Genomic DNA, 16,684 nt, shown 5'->3' with positions numbered 1-16,684 from the left:
CAATTCAGAATAAATGTGGGCGTGTCCTCATTTGTTGCTTAGAAGATTCGAAATTGCAATTTTTAAATTTGATTTTGCAAAGAAATTGAAATGGTCTTCCCTTTTATTTAAGAATTGAATTTCTTAATTTTCTTTTTAAAAAATGACATCAAATATCCATACTTTCAAATATGAACGTTGTAGGTTTTCATCAGGTGCCCATCTTTTTTTACATGACTGTATAAATGATATTAGCCATAACAATGTTTAGTTCATAAAAGATTGACTAAACTCCACTAGAATCAGCGTGAAGTTAGCCCAATATAGAACAGCTGGCCGAGCTGAAAGTGATTATTAAGTTCACATCCTGTCAGATCTGGACACCAGCTGGAAATTTACCAGAGTATTTCTCTCTCTCGTTTCTTTTTTTCCACCATTTCTATTTTTAAATGACACATTGGTCAAACTGTGCTGTTGGCAGAAACTAGGCCGTTCCTGCTTTAGCTGCTTCACTAAAGCACAGCTAGCTGTATCAGGAATTTAGAAAAGTAGCAGTTTATTAGCGTTTTTTTTCTTTTATCTTTTTTTTTGTAAAACATGTTGAAACATAATTTTTAGACTTTCACAAAGTAGACCTGCTTCAGCCTCCCTGTGTTCAGACGGGTGTCTTTCAGACGGATCCATTTGAGAAGTTGTTGCTCCCAGTGACTGTGTTCCATTTTTGTTTTCACATCCAGTAGAAAGTTCACCTGGTTTAGATTCTCCTTGGTTAGTTGAAGGACATTTGCCCCATTTAAACTGTTGAAGCTCAAAGTCAAGTTCATTTGTACAGCACATGTCCGACAATTTGTTTTACAAGCTAAAATGCAGTTAAAATAAATTAAAAAGCATTGAAATCATGCATGAATAATACACAAACAACACATTATGACAATAACAAACAAGCTAATGACTGTTTAAGCAAAGACTTTTGGTCACAATGAGCTGGAGGTTTAAAATGTCCCAGTGTGTGTGCAGATCTAATATGCATTTCAGCTGGAGCTCAGAAGGAGATAGAATATTTAGCGGCTTAAGGGCAAAAAAGTCAACTTTTTTTATCCTTTAAATTATAGGAAGCCAGAATAGAAAGAAGGTGAAGAAAGAAGAAAGTGTGCTAACTTCTTCCTTCTAGGCTCTAGGAGGAAGAAACTTGTATACGACGTATACAAATTTGTCATCTGCAATGAGTAAAACAAGGTTAAAATTTGTCCACTTTTTTTTCCAAAGATATATAAAAGACCAGACATGAATGTGTGAATACTGAAAGAACTTTAATATTTAATACGCCGCTCCGGTTCTTCATTGCTGCATCGCCATCGCTGTTCGTTTCCAACACTTTCATCCTTGAATCAATCACGATATTTAATACCAAACTCCAAACATGGGAGCTTCTGGTATTTTTTATTTTTTACTCCACAGAATCGCTGAGTTCCGTTTCTTGGTGACAAAACGGTGATTTCTTTCAAGACCTCTGGGGAAAAAAATCCCTTTGTTCCAGAAGACCATATGTAAGCCCCGATGTGACAGACAAACCTTCCATGTTCAGGTATAGAAGAGGCTGCAGTGACGTAAACACACACCTGAATAAACGGGCCAAACTAAAGAGTCGTTTGAAGGTCACAGAAAGTCAGAACCTGTTTGCTTTCTCTGGAGGAACATGATAAAAATACAATCTGTGGCTCAACAACGGCTGTAATTTTGTTACGACTCAGGTGTCAGCAGGCTTTGACTGGACCACGGCCTTTTTCTTGATAAAATGACGCTTGTACCTTTATTTGGTGGCCATATGGCAAGTGCTTGGGAGGGGAAGGGCAGCCGCGTCTGAAGGTGCCAAAGGGGAGGGTGGTTTAAATTTAACCGCAACAAGGCAGATATCTGCAAGACAGCCCACCCCCCCCACCCCTCTGGTTGCCTCTCCCTCCTCTCCTCTCCCACAAACACATAGCCAGACGGCAGCCGCAGCAGCACACACGCAGCATCCTGTTAACCTGGACTGGAAGTAGAGGATAACGGAGGACAAGGCGCTGAGGAGGCGTGAGCTGCAGGCTGCAGGGAGGCACTGCAGAGGCGCCGCGGCTTGGCGGTGAGAGGTAAGGCTGGAGGGAGCCGGCTGCTGCACCGGTCGAGACGGACGCACGGCCGCGTGACGACAAGCACGGGAAGTGAGCTGCAGCTTTTTACTCAGCAGGGAATCGGTCTGTGGTTCTGCAGGTTCTTGAAGTTGACGGATTGTGAGCGGGATGCGACGCCGACGTGGCAGCTTCTCTGTGCCGTTCTTGCTAATTGGACAGATTCAGATTAGACTCGTGAGGAGGAGGAGGAGGAGGAGGAGGAGGAGGAGGAGGAGGAGGAGGAGGAGGAGGAGGAGATGGTCGCCTCTCGACTTAACCTAATGGGATTGAATTGACTCTGATTAGTTGGAGAGAATATTTTGAAATTTTGATTTCCACTTTGCTGCCTCTCTGCTGGAGAGCAGAATTGAGCGAGTAAAGGAGAACATGATGATGGGAGGCTGCTGGCTGCAGTCGGGGAGTTTCCAAACGGCAGCAGACAGCAACCGGGAGCAGCGAGGGCGCCGGCAGAGGGAGGTCAGGTTACCGTTCAGCACTCGCAGCTCAGTTTGGAAACACTCTAAGGCCGCTGGACAGAGGTCAAATGTCAGGCCAAGGGAGTATTTTTCAGCACAGATCACAGATCTGTTATTTATTTCTCAACAAAACTCTCTTTTCCCCAGAAACTGTTTAAAAAAAAACAAACAGAAGGAGCGCTAGATCATGGCTGTATCATGCTGTGGGAATGTTTAACGTATGAAATCTGCAGTTCCTTGAAATTCACTCAAAAACATTTCTAGCTGTATATTTTAAAAGTTCAAACACCACATGTATCTTAACTTATGGCATGGAAATAAATAAGGAGCAGTATCTTTTTTTAAAAAAAAAAAAAACCTACAAAACTCGTTAAAATGAGAACGCTGTTGTTGTTTTTTTTTTAATTTTTGTTAAAATATAACTTTTTTCTGATACATTTTGGATGAATGTTTTAAATCCAAACTATATACTCTTAGATGAGAAAGATGTTGACAGTGAAACAGAAACACCTCTTGGGATTTTCAGATGTTTTCTAGAAGAAACGGGGTGAGAAGAATTATAACAAACTCCTTTATGACTTTAACACGACCGTAATCGGTCAGTGGAACCTATTTTTACATGTCATTTAAATGGGAAGCTTTATTACAAAGGTGAGATATAAAACTTATCTTGTTAAAGTGAGAAAGCTTCTTGTTTTCACAAGTTTTGCGTCTCGTCTTAACGAGGAGGTCTTCTGGTTTTCTTGATTCACACATTTTCACCACAGTTTCTCTATAAAATCTTTGATTATATTGTTTTAGTTCTTGCATAACAGCATTAAAGACTGAGTTTAAATTTTTTTAAAAATCGAATTCACTGTTTAAGTCGAATAGGATTTGGTGAGGGTTTTAGTTGGTGACAGGAAGTGACAAGTTAATCTGTCTGATAGCTGAATGGAGCCTCCTGCTGCTACGCTAACACGACTCTGAGGTGTCTGTTTAGCAGATTGACCAGCAAACAGCTTGACGTTGGGATACGTTAAAGCTTAGCGAATATGTCATGGATTTTCAATAGAACAGAATAAGGACATGGGGTCTAATTTTATAGAGCCGTGCAAAACTTAAAAAAAAAAAAAAATCATTTGTAACTTTAAAACCAGAGAGAAGGAAACCGTAACTGAAAGAAACCACGAGGAGTCCCAATGCCCTTTCACAAAAGTGATGGTAGCATGTGCACAAAATTCTAATGGTGGTGGCAGTGTCATGCTGTGGGGACTCTTTGCTTGAGTGTTTACCATGAGCTGCTTGTGTCTTTGGTTAGACGGATAAGAACAGTTTGTTACTGGATTCATCGTCGAAGCTTTACCTAGCTCAGGTTTAACTTTTGTTTGGATCGCATTTGCACTTTTCTCCCTACTCCGAGCCTGATTTACATCATTTCACAAGTACCAGCATTTATGTGACTCTCTAGAAGATTCAATCTTGGATGGGAAACAAACAGCAATTCCCCGAGTCGGCAGGAATAAAAACCAGATTCCACTGCAGTCGTTCAATCAATCAAAATCTATCGAATTTTATTTGTATAGCACATTTCAGCAGCAAGGCATTTCAAAGTGCTTTACATCATTACAAACACAGAAACACAAAGCAACATAGAATCAACAATCAAAACACGACATTAAGTCAGGTTCCATCAATAAATTTGTAATTGATTACATTTCAAATACAATCCTAAACAGGTGGGTTTTTAGTTGAGATTTAAAGGAAGTCAGTGTTTCAGCTGTTTTACAGTTTTCTGGGAGTTTGTTTCAAATTTGTGGTGCATAGATGCTGAAAGCTGCTTCTCCTCGTTTGGTTCTGGTTCTGGGGATGCAGAGCAGAACCAGAACCAGAAGACCTGAGAGGTTCTGGAAGGTTGATACAACAACAGCAGATCTTTAATGTATTGTGGTGCTAAGCCGTTCAGTGATTTATAAACTAACAACAGTATTTTAAAGTCTATTCTTTGAGCTACAGGGAGCCAGTGGAGGGACTTTAAAACTGGTGTTATGTGCTCTACCTTCCTGGTTTTAGTGAGAACGCCAGCAGCAGCATTCTGGATCAGCTGCAGCTATTTGATTGATTTGTTGGACAAACCTGTGAAGACCAATAATCAATACGACTGAAGATAAACGCATGGATGAGTTTCTCTAGATCTGGCTGAGACATTAGTCATTTAATCCTGGGAATGTTCTTCAGGTGATAGAAGGCCGACTTTGTGACTGTCTTTATGTGGCTCTGGAGGTTCAGGTCAGAGTCCATCACTACTCCCAGGTTTCATTCAGTTTAATCATAAATCATGTTTTGTCTGAAACATATCTCAGTGTCCATGAATGATATTCATGTAAACAAATTGATTTTTGGAAATGAATGGATGGATGATGGATGGTTGGTCAGTTGGTTAAAATTTAAAAGCAGAATATTTTCCCTTTAGATTAGCAGTGTGATAGTAGCTGCAGGATCATCAATAACTCCTTCCAAATTTTTATGAAAATCTTTTTTTTTTACACACAAGCGGATTATTTTGCTGTTCATCATTGAGAAATGACTTCTGATTCCAAGTCCAAAGAGAAGAAAGAAAAAGAAAAAAAACTGGTAAAAGATCCTTTAATATTTATATTTACACATGCTAATGGAGCTTTTTCATCTTTAAGACAAGTAAACTGAATTAATTCCAGTTAATTAGACAAGGGATGAGTTCCACTTCCTCCAATCGCTGCCTTGTCAATAAGACAAATTCATCATTCTTGCAAAAAACAGATAAAAAGGCTTCCATAAATCATATTTTAGTTTATAACACATTATAAATGAAGATCAGGCGTTTCCACGGTGAACCTTCCCTACCTTGTGTGCTGTCAGGAGACTGACAGATTGAGGCCAGTGGGTCAGAGGTCATTAACACGAACCTCCTGACACCCTGAGCTCCACCAGGTGGCGGACGGATTAGACGACCCGACTCAGAAGGCTTTACTGCTGCTCCATTCAGTCATGGAGTGGAGATGAACTCTGTCAGCAGACAAACTTCTCTTTGTTGTCTCTTTAGAACTGGGAGGAACCCCGACAGTCGGGTCAAGCATGAGGGGGAACACAGTTGGGCCTTCAGGTCCAGAGATCCTGTTTCCCTCAGAGAACTGCAAGCCACTCAGGGAAAACGTTTCTATATATACAGAGAGAAACAGCGGTGTTGTTTCGACTTTAGACTGACTCTATTTCTCACAGCTCGGCCTTCTGCTGTCAAGCGAATATCAGCTTCACCAGCAGGCGGCCGCTAAAGATCAGGCGCAGTATGCTTTCGTGGAAGCCGCTCCTATGAGGGAAGGTGAGGACAGGAAAACGTCAAAGGCAGACCGATTTGGATGGCGTGTGACTCGTCTAACTTTTCCAGTGTTAAGACGATGGTATCGTTTTAAGATGGCTGAAAAGTAATCAGTAGAAACTCCAGCTGCGACAGACAGAAATATTCCCGCTAGTCTGCCTTACGCTATTCCAGTCGATTGTGAAGAGTAGGGATGTAACTGTGCAAAAAATGTAAAACCCTTTGCTTATACTAGAAAAAATACTCCAAATTCTATACCTTTCTTGGTATTTGCCTTCTTGTAGTCATCAGCCGGTCCTGAATCAGTCTTTGTGGGGTTTTGCTTAAAGTCACTCCACAGCACTTTCTATTTCCTGATTCTGACAGTACTTATAGGGTTTACTGCCACGTTTTGATTCATTGTTTGATTCATTTGATTCACATTCGGCCACTTTCAGTGTTTTGCATCCAGTAGAGTTCATGGTAGATTTTATGATGGCTGTCTCAATCTGCCTATCTGTGTTCCACTAAACCAGCTGATTCCATCAACTCTTTACCTTTTCATAGAAAGTTCTCCTGAATCAGTGTGTCAGTGTGTTCAGCATTAGAGGTGAGCGTCGGATGTGATCATGAAAAACTTCTCTCATCATCTCTGTTGATGGCAAACAATGATGGAGGCATTTCTGTCTCATTTACTGTAAAAATAAGGTTTGATGTCACTGGAAGCCATTTCAACGCAGAGAGTCAATTGCTGAATTTGCTATTTTATGTAAATGGATAATACTTTAGTACATTTTTATGAATGCAGCCCACAGACTGAGCTCTGCTTCTGCCTCAGAACGTCGGTCAGAAGCTAAATATGAAAAATGGTTTTCCGACTTTACAACTGTTGTTGCCAAGACACATTTTGACGACAAAAGAAATGATTGAAAATACACACTTTCCAACTTTCTCTACTGTTAACATGGGTGCAGTATCCAACATGGCCACAAGATGGTGTAAATTTACTCATCGAACCGCAACTGGTCAGATTTGAAACCTGCCACAAAGGATGAAAAACTTTCCAGTTCGCCAAAAACCCATCATTGATCATGTCTTTGTGAATCTTAATATTTACGTTTTGTTTTTAGGAAAGCAGGATTTGATTAATTGTGAAAGATTTTTGACTGTATCCAGTAATTATCCAAGTACAGTTAAATATGTCTGTTAGTGTAGATGATCCGGATACAGTAGCGCACTGGTTGCAGATGTAAAAACTGAAAACTTTGTGTTAGTCCACCTTGTAAAGTCCCAATTAAATTCATTAAATCATGTCACAGAATATAGTCATTTTCCAATTACTATTTTTCCATTGTTAGGAGCTGGTCAGTTGTGTCCCTCTCATACAGACTGAGACTTCATGGTCCTCTGTTACAAACCATTTCTTTAATGGGTGAATTTAGCGCAGATTTAACTAAATTGCTATTTTTGCAGATTTATATAAACTTAGATAAAATCCAAATGATAATTCTAGTGTTTTAAGTGTGTACAGTTTCACCCTACAGGTCTCTTTTGTTTTTACACTTGCATGATGTACGTATATTATGGTTTTTTTTTAAACATTAACGTTAAACATAATCTGAGCAGATACGAAAAATGTAGTTTTTATATGGTGACTCCATTTATTACCCTAACCAGCGTATGTGAAATTGTTGTTGCAGATCACTAATCTCTTACTGAATGTCTTTAGATGGGGCATACGTATTTACTTCTTGAGATATTTGTTTCCAGACTGGTTCTATTCAAGTCATTTTTTCTATTATTCTTCATGTCGGACACTAAACAGAAACAAGAAAACGTCACAAAAACATAGATCAAAGATAAATATGTAAATGGAGCAAATACTTTTTCCCAACTCTTAATGTCGGCTTATTATGAAAGATGTTTTTTACATATTTATTTTTGTTCCAGGTTCTGCTTCTGATTACAATGAGCTATCGCAGCAGTGTTGCTCTTTAGTTTGCGTTTTATGCTAGTTTACCCCTGATGTGTTGTTCTTTTTATAATAGAACACGCTAACCTGGTCACCAGTTCCTTTTAACATTTAAAAATACACACGCTGTACATTACTGTCAAATTTTCAGTTCACAACATTATGTAATCACTGATTAGCGAGCTAAATAAGCGTCCTAGGAAAGCATAGCTAGCGGGCCTAGCTTATTTTCTGAAAATGCACTGCATAAACAAAGCCTTGAAAGAGTTCTCTGCCATGCCAGAGCCGATGCTCCTATTTCTGAGATGTTTTCCCGCCCAGTTGTGAAATTCGTAGCATGATTGTATAAAGTAGACAGATGGTGGCAGGATTCTAAATACGCGCCAGGAAGAAACAATGAAGCTATCTGCTTGGAGCGTAACCGTGCAATTGTTGTCTGTCTTTGTGTTTGCCGTTGCTATAGGTGTTGACCCAGCTGAGATGAGAGGGCTTAGCGTGGCTCTGGGAGTCTGCATGGCTTGACAGGGTCAATTATCAGGCTATTTTCTGATGACCCGCTGACATTTTCCCTCGCACCTCTTATTTAGCAGAAGTGAAGCATGTGGAGAGCAGACAAGGACAGTACCGAAAAGGACAGCGCTGAGAAATGTCACTGTCACCCCGGAACTACGACAGATAATTTACCAACTCCAGCCTAGAAGGATTTAGAAAATCTCTTCATTCGGCGTGACTTGTAAAGAGAGGGATTGCGCTTGGCCTGCAGGGTCGGTGTGTATGTTGCATGTCAGGCTGAGAGGAAAATGCATCCGACAGGGTGAGGAAGGGCGCACTGCTTCATCTGCCAGGAAGACTCATAACCACAGCAGTGCTTCTTTATGGGTCTAAACTGTAAGGAATGAGCTGAATTTTGCAATATATAAAAAGTCTTCTTTTCACTTTGCTTCTGAGTCACTCTCAGATGTTAAAAGAACTGCTGTTGCCTTAAAACAGAAAAGCACTGATACTTTAATGGTGAAGAAACCGACAATCCTAGCAGACTTCAGCACAGCAGCTGAGTAATAATCATTTTGCAAAATGCAAAAAAAATCCAACGAATTGTATATTTTTGGTCTTATGCTACCAGAGCACTGATGTCCCGTATTATTTACAGTGGACCAACAGTGGTCAATATTCTCAGATTAACTTATCCAGGGGTTGTCTGTAGAACGTCACCCATTCACCAATTTGTTCATAAAGCAAATGTAAAATGTTTGGCAGAAAATGCAGCTTTGGAAACAGAAATATGTAGTCGCAATGCTACTCGCATTGCTGGTGTTTGCAAAGCAGCTCATCTAGGAGGGCCAATCATTTCCCCTGCTGCCGATTAGCAGATGAAGAAGACTGTAGATGTTAGCTTCCACTGTTGTGCCAGGACTGGTTCCATATTAAGTCATATTTGGTGTTTGAACTCTTAAGATAGGTAGTGATAAGAGTTTACCCTGCCGAGTACTGGGGGTCCCCTGTAGAGCTTGTTGTTGTGCTTTGGTCATGATCTGTCTGTACTGACAAGCAGGAAAGTTGAGACACAAATTGGAAAAGATTAATCTGAATGTGCCTTAATGTTGGCGTCTCTCACCAACCTTGATCTCAAAATCATTGCATGATTCAAAAACAGTTGAGTTATGTAACAGTAACTGCATAATTCAACTGTTAATTAAGTCTCATGAAATCAAGGACGCAGATCTGTACTGTAATTTAGCATGCTCCTTTAACATAGGAATTTGTGAATTTGCTCGTGAACTGAATAATAAGGAGGACATGGATGTCAAAAGTGAACCTTTAATGATTTTTCTTGCTTTGCTTTGGTATAAAAATAGTTTTGCATTTAAAGAAAAATAACTTCTAAAGCTTATTTCATCCCATTAAGGTGATATAAGTGAATCATTGCAAGTCCGTATGGCTGAACAGTTTTTTTTTAGGTGCTAATGTAACAGGCTAATTCAGTGTCTTTTTTAATCATTTTACACTGAATGACTGAATGAGTGGAACTCAGTTTTCATTTAGCACTTTTTGCTAACTTTGAAAATGCCAATCACGCTTAGCTTTGCATGAATTACCTTTTTTAGGGAAAATTCGAAAGTGCTATTTTACTCAGGCGTTTTATAAACTTTTGAACAACATCCGTCGAAGTTTTAGTGAGATTTTTTCGAGTAGAAAATGTTTGTATACATGCTCAGATTTTGGAAGTCGATCTACTCAGCAGGTCCGTTTCCTCTCCTCCCATTCTCTCCCTGTTTTCAAGAAACTTTATTGAACAAATGACAAATACACAAGAAACAAATAAATAAGACGTAGAGACAAATATAATGTGGGTGCAAATCGAACATGTCAAAAAAAATTCACATATATGAATTGTTTTGAGAGCCTCCTTGTGACACAGTGAATATCAACATGGCTGAATTTAGCGTTTAGTATTAGCTTCCGCAAAATACCATATTGATGTAGCAATTTAGCGTTAGTGGAACTAATGCTATGATTAGTATTTTAGGGTGAGCGTGGCTATCTTTTTAGTTAGCTGTGTTCAAATGTGGCAAAATTTAAGGAGGAATTCAACAAAAACATCTTGACATTTTGAGCAAGTATATTTAATAAAAGTGTATACTGTTGTTACAAAGTCGGCCTTCTATCACCTGAAGAACATTTCCAGGATTAAAGGACTAATGTCTCAGCCAGATCTAGAGAAACTCATCCATGCGTTCATCTTCAGTCATATTGATTATTGGTCTTCACAGGTTTGTCCAACAAATCAATCAAACAGCTGCAGCTGATCCAGAATGCTGCTGCTGGCGTTCTGACTAAAACCAGGAAGATAGAGCACATAACACCAGTTTTAAAGTCCCTCCACTGGCTCCCTGTAGCTCAAAGAATAGACTTTAAAATACTGTTGCTAGTTTATAAATCACTGAACGGCTCAGCACCACAATACATTAAAGATCTGCTGTTGTTGTATCAACCTTCCAGAACCTCTCAGGTCTTCTGGTTCTGGTTCTGCTCTGCATCCCCAGAACCAGAACCAAACGAGGAGAAGCAGCTTTCAGCATCTATGCACCACAAATTTGGAACAAACTTCCAGAAAACTGTAAAACAGCTGAAACACTGACTTCCTTTAAATCTCGACTAAAAAACCCACCTGTTTAGGATTGTATTTGAAATGTAATCAATTACAAATTTACTGATGGAACTTGACTTAATGTCATGTTTTGATTATTGATTCTATGTTGCTTTGTGTTTCTGTGTTTGTAACGATGTAAAGCACTTTGAAATGCCTTGCTGCTGAAATGTGCTATACAAATAAAATTAGATTTGAATTTGATTTGTTGTATAGAATAAAATCCCAGGGCAGATGAAAATGAGTTTTACGGCATAGCAAACTTTCTGATGTTGTTCTCCCTGTGAACAACATGAACATGGATGGGAAGATGTTGAGAACTGGAAGGAAATGGAATCTTGGCAACCACAGGCCAAAACTGGCCGAAACACGGTACAGTGTGATCCAGCCTCCTCCCAACTTTCTGCTCTGCAGGTATTGGATACCCTTTAATTTTAGCCAGGGGGGCTTGTACGCTGCAGCAGAGTCTGCATCACAGGCAAAGAGGAGCTAACACAGCGGTAGTGAGGAATATTACTGGGTTTATTTCTGCTTCATTTATCACTTGATATAATTGCCACTGCAGACCAAAGAGGTGTTTTGCTTTGTTTAAGACCTTGTGGAGCTGCCTCTGCTAATGATCATTAGCACATGGAAACAGTGAAGGAGCGCAGCCGCAGAGAGCCTAACAGCAAGTCATCTACATTAAAACATCAAAACTTGCAATTTATTACATGAGATGCACATCTATGCTTACTGTAGCGTGGGAGTCTACAGTGCAATTTTTCATTTGAAGTCAGATTACTGATTAGGGAACGATGTCTGCAGCCATTTTCTCACCTCTGCACGGCCACATTTGGAGTGGAGCTCTGCCAAACATGCCTATCCGCATTCCAACAAATCACTGCGAAGGACCAGAGATCATTGACATCTCTACATAAATAAAGCAGCAGATTACTTATCAGCTCTAAAAACAAAATGACAATGAATTCTCTACTTAACAACCTGTGTTTTTTACTCGAGATACTTCGAATTCTCTTCTTGGGTCGGCATGCAGACCAGCTGACTGAAGGTCTGACTCTGTAATCCTCAGTCATAACACGAGATGGATTGACGGGTTGCATGAATGAATCCATGCATGCCAATGTGAACTTTCCTCCTGTTCCTACTTGTTAATTTAACTGCATCTCAGACATTTAAACTAACATCCAACTTGAATTCCTCCACGTCTGGAAGAGTGGTCCTCTGTATCATCAAGGAACTCGAGTAGAGTGAAAGTGTCCAGCAAGTGTTAGGACCATCTGTTTGCCACCAGTGCAGAGCTCGCTCCTCATCTTCCCACAGAGCCATCAGAGTTTCTTATAGACTTATGGATGACGGTCCTCTGGTGTGTGCAGCCTGTGTGTGCAGCTTATCTCTTCTTTCCTTCACACTGCACATGCGAGCGGCAACACATCCTGTCGCGTGGAACTATGACGCTCAGAGTGAATGGCGACGTTTGCGTGTGCGGCAGAAAATGACCTCGGTGGGGTGAAGCGCGTCAAAACGCATCAACACAACGAATCTAAGATGACATTTAAAAAGAAAACAAGCACTTGACAGAGTTTGGCTCTATCGAGGATCACGGCAGGAGAAGAGGACCAGAAAGTATCATTTAAGCCTAAACCGAAAAATTAACAGCCATTCGGTAAAGATCGCTGATCGGCAGAGATCGGCCTCATGGAGGATCGGTATCGGCAGCAAAAACCTGATCGGAGCATCCCTAATGTATAGCGCTTCTTTGTTTGTTCCGACAGAAAACATGTTTTATCTAATGTATCATTAAAGGTGATTTCTAAAGAACTCTGGGCATAAAGTAGATAAATTACTGAATGAGGGCGAATTGAACTTGAAAAATCCACTGCTACAAACCAAATTGTGCTGCCATCTGCTGGCGGATCACAGTGGGGATATTTACGAAGAACCTGTGACGGGAGGAAACCTTTCTGGGTCTCCATCCTGCAGCTTAATTACTTTGCTTAATATTCAGGAAAAGCAGCAATGGATAAAATCCTTTAAAAACTTATTTTGATTAATTTCTTTAAATCTATTTTGAGTTTTATTGATATTTCAGATAAATTTGCACAATATTTACAGATGAGCATAATCTACACTGTACGTCTCGCACTGAGCGGGAGCAGAGGGACTAACGATGTCAGGCGGGGGGCTGAGCCGTCCTCTTTCCTGGTGGCCTGTGTCACTGTGTAGTGACCAACCATTTCAGCTATTCGCACCTCGCTGCCATCGGATCCGGCTGGAGCTGCTCTGTCATGCTGAGCACATGAGGCCAGAGAGGGAGGAAGGCGGATCTGACTTTAGAGCTGGACAGGGATCTGGCTGCTTTTGAAAACGTTGCTTTATCAAGGGAAACTTTGAAAGTTGCACGGCGGTCAGCTCGGTCGGCCTGAACAAAAGTGCCTAGATTTATTAATATCAAATAAATTTTGCCTTATGTGACACTTTAAGCCGTTTATGAAATGTATTTTTTCATCCGCTTAGTAAAATCAGTCATAATCCACTCTTTTTTTGATAAGGTTTGTACCTTAACCAGGGCCGGATTGAGGACGAGGTGGGTCTCTGGGCTGGAGCTCCATGTTATAATTTTCAAGTACTTCATAAAAATCCCAAAATATGAATAGAACTCACCTGATGTGTGTCTAGTTTTATATAAAGCACAATGTTACTAAAACACAATTTCATAAATAATAACAAAAAATTAAGTACAAACCGCCGCTGTAAGCCTGTTGTGACCTGGGCGATAAGATGTACTCAAATCTAGCAAAATTTAGAGGACAAGGTGTTTTTTAATCTTTTTCCAACATTCAATACATTTTGTAAGGAAGGCAGTTTGTGTTTGGCTCATTACTCCTGTGTCTTAGCATCATGTCTGATACTTTTGTAAAGTCTATTTCAGCTTAAAAGGGACATTTGTAAGGAAAATGCATTAGTGGGGTGAGAAAACGTCCAGACTCCAGAAGATTACAAACTGATTGCTGGACGTCGTCCCTCATGGCTGCATCAGTTCCAGTGCAGGATTGAACGCCACGATGCTGGACCGAGCTTTCGATGGTGGTTGTAGAAAATCCTTTGTCGCTTTCTCCAAAAAGCTCCATTTTGGTCGATGCAGTCTGAAGAATATTAGTACAGAGAGATAACAGAGAACAAAGCAGACCTTCTGGGGTCTGAAGTCCATCACAGTCTGGGATCTCTTCAGACAGTAGTGCAGATTTCACTGGATTTGTTTAGACTCTAAACGAATCCAGTGAAACCTCTAAACTTTGGAGGTTTCCGTCCGGTCTTGTTCTCATCAATCAACACTTCAACCAAAGAAATTGCCTCCGGCACGCTAACGGATTTGTGGTTCCATTTGTCACTTTTAAATGTTTCAGGTCAAACTGATTTGAATATGCACCAAAGATAATTGGCTAAACACAAAAAGCAGTTTTAAAACGCTGACTATATTTAATACAGGAGAAAGCTATCCAAAGCAACCTGGTCTGATGAAAAAAAAAAAACAAAATTCCTGAACAAACTGATTAATCATATTTTTTATTAGAAAACCTGAAAACCACAAATACTCCAAATCCATCTGAAAACATGTATAATAAAATATTTCAGCAGTTCTAACAACAAATATACATTTATATACAGTAATAAGCATTAATATCAACAGTGTAAAGAGTCTTTGCGCTATCACAGAAGCTAACATCTAGTTATCTTTATCTCTGGTCTCACTGTACTGCCAATCAGAGACAAGGAAAATAGATGGCTCTGGATTAGCATTACTGCTAGGTATTTCAGCTAGCTAGGTATTTCAGCTTCCCAAGATGCTCCATCAAAAAAAAAATCTAAAACTGACACCAGAGGCTGTGGTTGAGCTAGAGGACGTCATTCCAACTCACCATCATGGTTCCTATCCTGTTTCAGAGAGAGTGAAACAGAACCAGAATCCATAATTCGACAATGACCCAAAATTGACTAGTAACTCCACCAGCCGATAGCAGAAACGTCTCTCACTAAACTTCATCCAGTGAGTAATTAAGAAATAAGGTTTTCCCTCAGATAAAAAAATAATAAAACGACACATTTTTGTTTCACACTTTTGGTTTGATGAATAACACAATTTAAAAAATGTTCTCTATGAAAACTCTGATCAGTGTTGAAGTGCTGAATACTTAATAAAGTGTAGTGGCTTGTATCCTTGCTGGAGCTACAGAGTTCTACTTTAATGGCGACGTGGCGCCCCCTGGTGAGAGGAAAAGGCTCTCCTGCTGTTTATTTCCATTACTCCACTGGAGGTGACGAGAGGTCTGAACTGAAAGCAGATGACTCGGACTGCATCTGCCGAAAGCTGCACAGATGGTCCCAGTCAGCGTTATCTCCCATCATCTGCCTCTCTCCAGTCGGTGGACCTCTTGATGTTTTACATGCTGATTTATATCCACCACATTCAGATTTCTTTGTCTTTCTTTTCTTTTATTTCTCCATCCTGGAGCTAAACAGAAATGCTCCAGTGTGACTTCATCTCATAGGTGCTGTTATGTCCTGCAACATGCAGCTTCCTGCGCATTAGCAGGAACATGTGAATCCGGACAGGAGTTCCGGCCTCTCCTGTTGCTTTACGGCCCCTGCTGCACTACTGCTTGCAGGAAACATCTTTGGCCGATTTATGGCACTTTGTTCACCCTCCAGCCCAGGGATCTGATCGCTATCCGTTGCTAGGGCAACCAGAAGTCTGTTTGTCAACATTTGACTGGTTTTAAAAAAAAATTTTATGGCTCGACGGCACAACCCTCTCCGGCACCGGGTGCTGCTCTGAACAGTCACTGCTGGACGCTCTGCAGATCATTTCTACACTATACAATGAATGAGACGTTGAAAACGCCAATTGTTTTCCCACAGTATTCATCCAACACTGTCACTATGTGTATTTGTTTCAGCTTCACATTTTGCACTGCAGCAATTTACACAGTATGCAAGTTTTGCAGAGTTGCACCAACAAGATAGAATATCACAGTAAATAGATTGATTCCACACAGAGTGACAACCTTCAGGTCTTTATTTCTGTTTATTTTGATGATTGTGACTCCCAGAAATTGAAAATTCACAATTTAGTTCCTCTAAAATGTCTCAAACAAAGAAGCTGGCTGTTCACCAATGTGCTAATAGTGGAGTTAATTTTTTTGCTTAGGGATTTTGCTAACTTTGAAAATGTTCTGTGCACTTAAATTCCCCTGAACGATTTTTTCCCCCAGATAAAACTCTAAAGTACTTATTTACGTGACTGTGTTGTAAACTTTAAGTTGAATAAAGTTCCACATCTGCGCTGAATTTTTGGTTATTGACTATTAAGAATTTTTAAGGTAGCTAAATGTTCACATTCATGCGCTTATTTTGAAGTGGCTGAAAACTCAGTTTCCTCTCTTAATATTCTCTTGCCGTCTATTAAGAGCAGATGCATTCTGAATTAAAATGAGCAGTTTAGCATTAGCTTCAGTTAAATACCATGTTGGTGTGGCGCTTTAGCGTTAGCAGAACTGTAGTTTATGATTACTACTTTAGGGTGAGCACAGCAAACTAACTTTAGTTGTGACCGCCGCTAGTGGTGGGAAAACGTGCAAAAGGAAA

At 40.1% G+C, this 16,684-nt stretch overlaps 1 protein-coding gene across 2 annotated transcripts in view; it reads left to right on the top strand.

Moving 5' to 3' along the window:
* Positions 1-1,937: 1,937 nt before the first annotated feature.
* The window catches only part of LOC102217042 (filamin A-interacting protein 1-like), a 66,968-nt gene continuing 52,221 nt past the window's right edge, over positions 1,938-16,684 (top strand). Inside the window, exon 1 of one of the 2 annotated variants that reach the window (XM_023329611.1) lies at positions 1,938-2,108. The gene's annotated coding sequence lies outside the window, so the exon portion shown is untranslated. Of the gene's footprint in view, positions 2,109-2,588; positions 2,607-16,684 lie in introns of those variants that run through there. The other variant, XM_023329612.1, reaches the window with a different exon arrangement.

Source organism: Xiphophorus maculatus, chromosome 24 (genome assembly GCF_002775205.1).
Source record: "Xiphophorus maculatus strain JP 163 A chromosome 24, X_maculatus-5.0-male, whole genome shotgun sequence".
Taxonomy (NCBI): Eukaryota; Metazoa; Chordata; class Actinopteri; order Cyprinodontiformes; family Poeciliidae; genus Xiphophorus; species Xiphophorus maculatus.
Note: the sequence above shows the minus strand (reverse complement) of the source record. Positions and strands in the feature narration are given on the sequence as shown.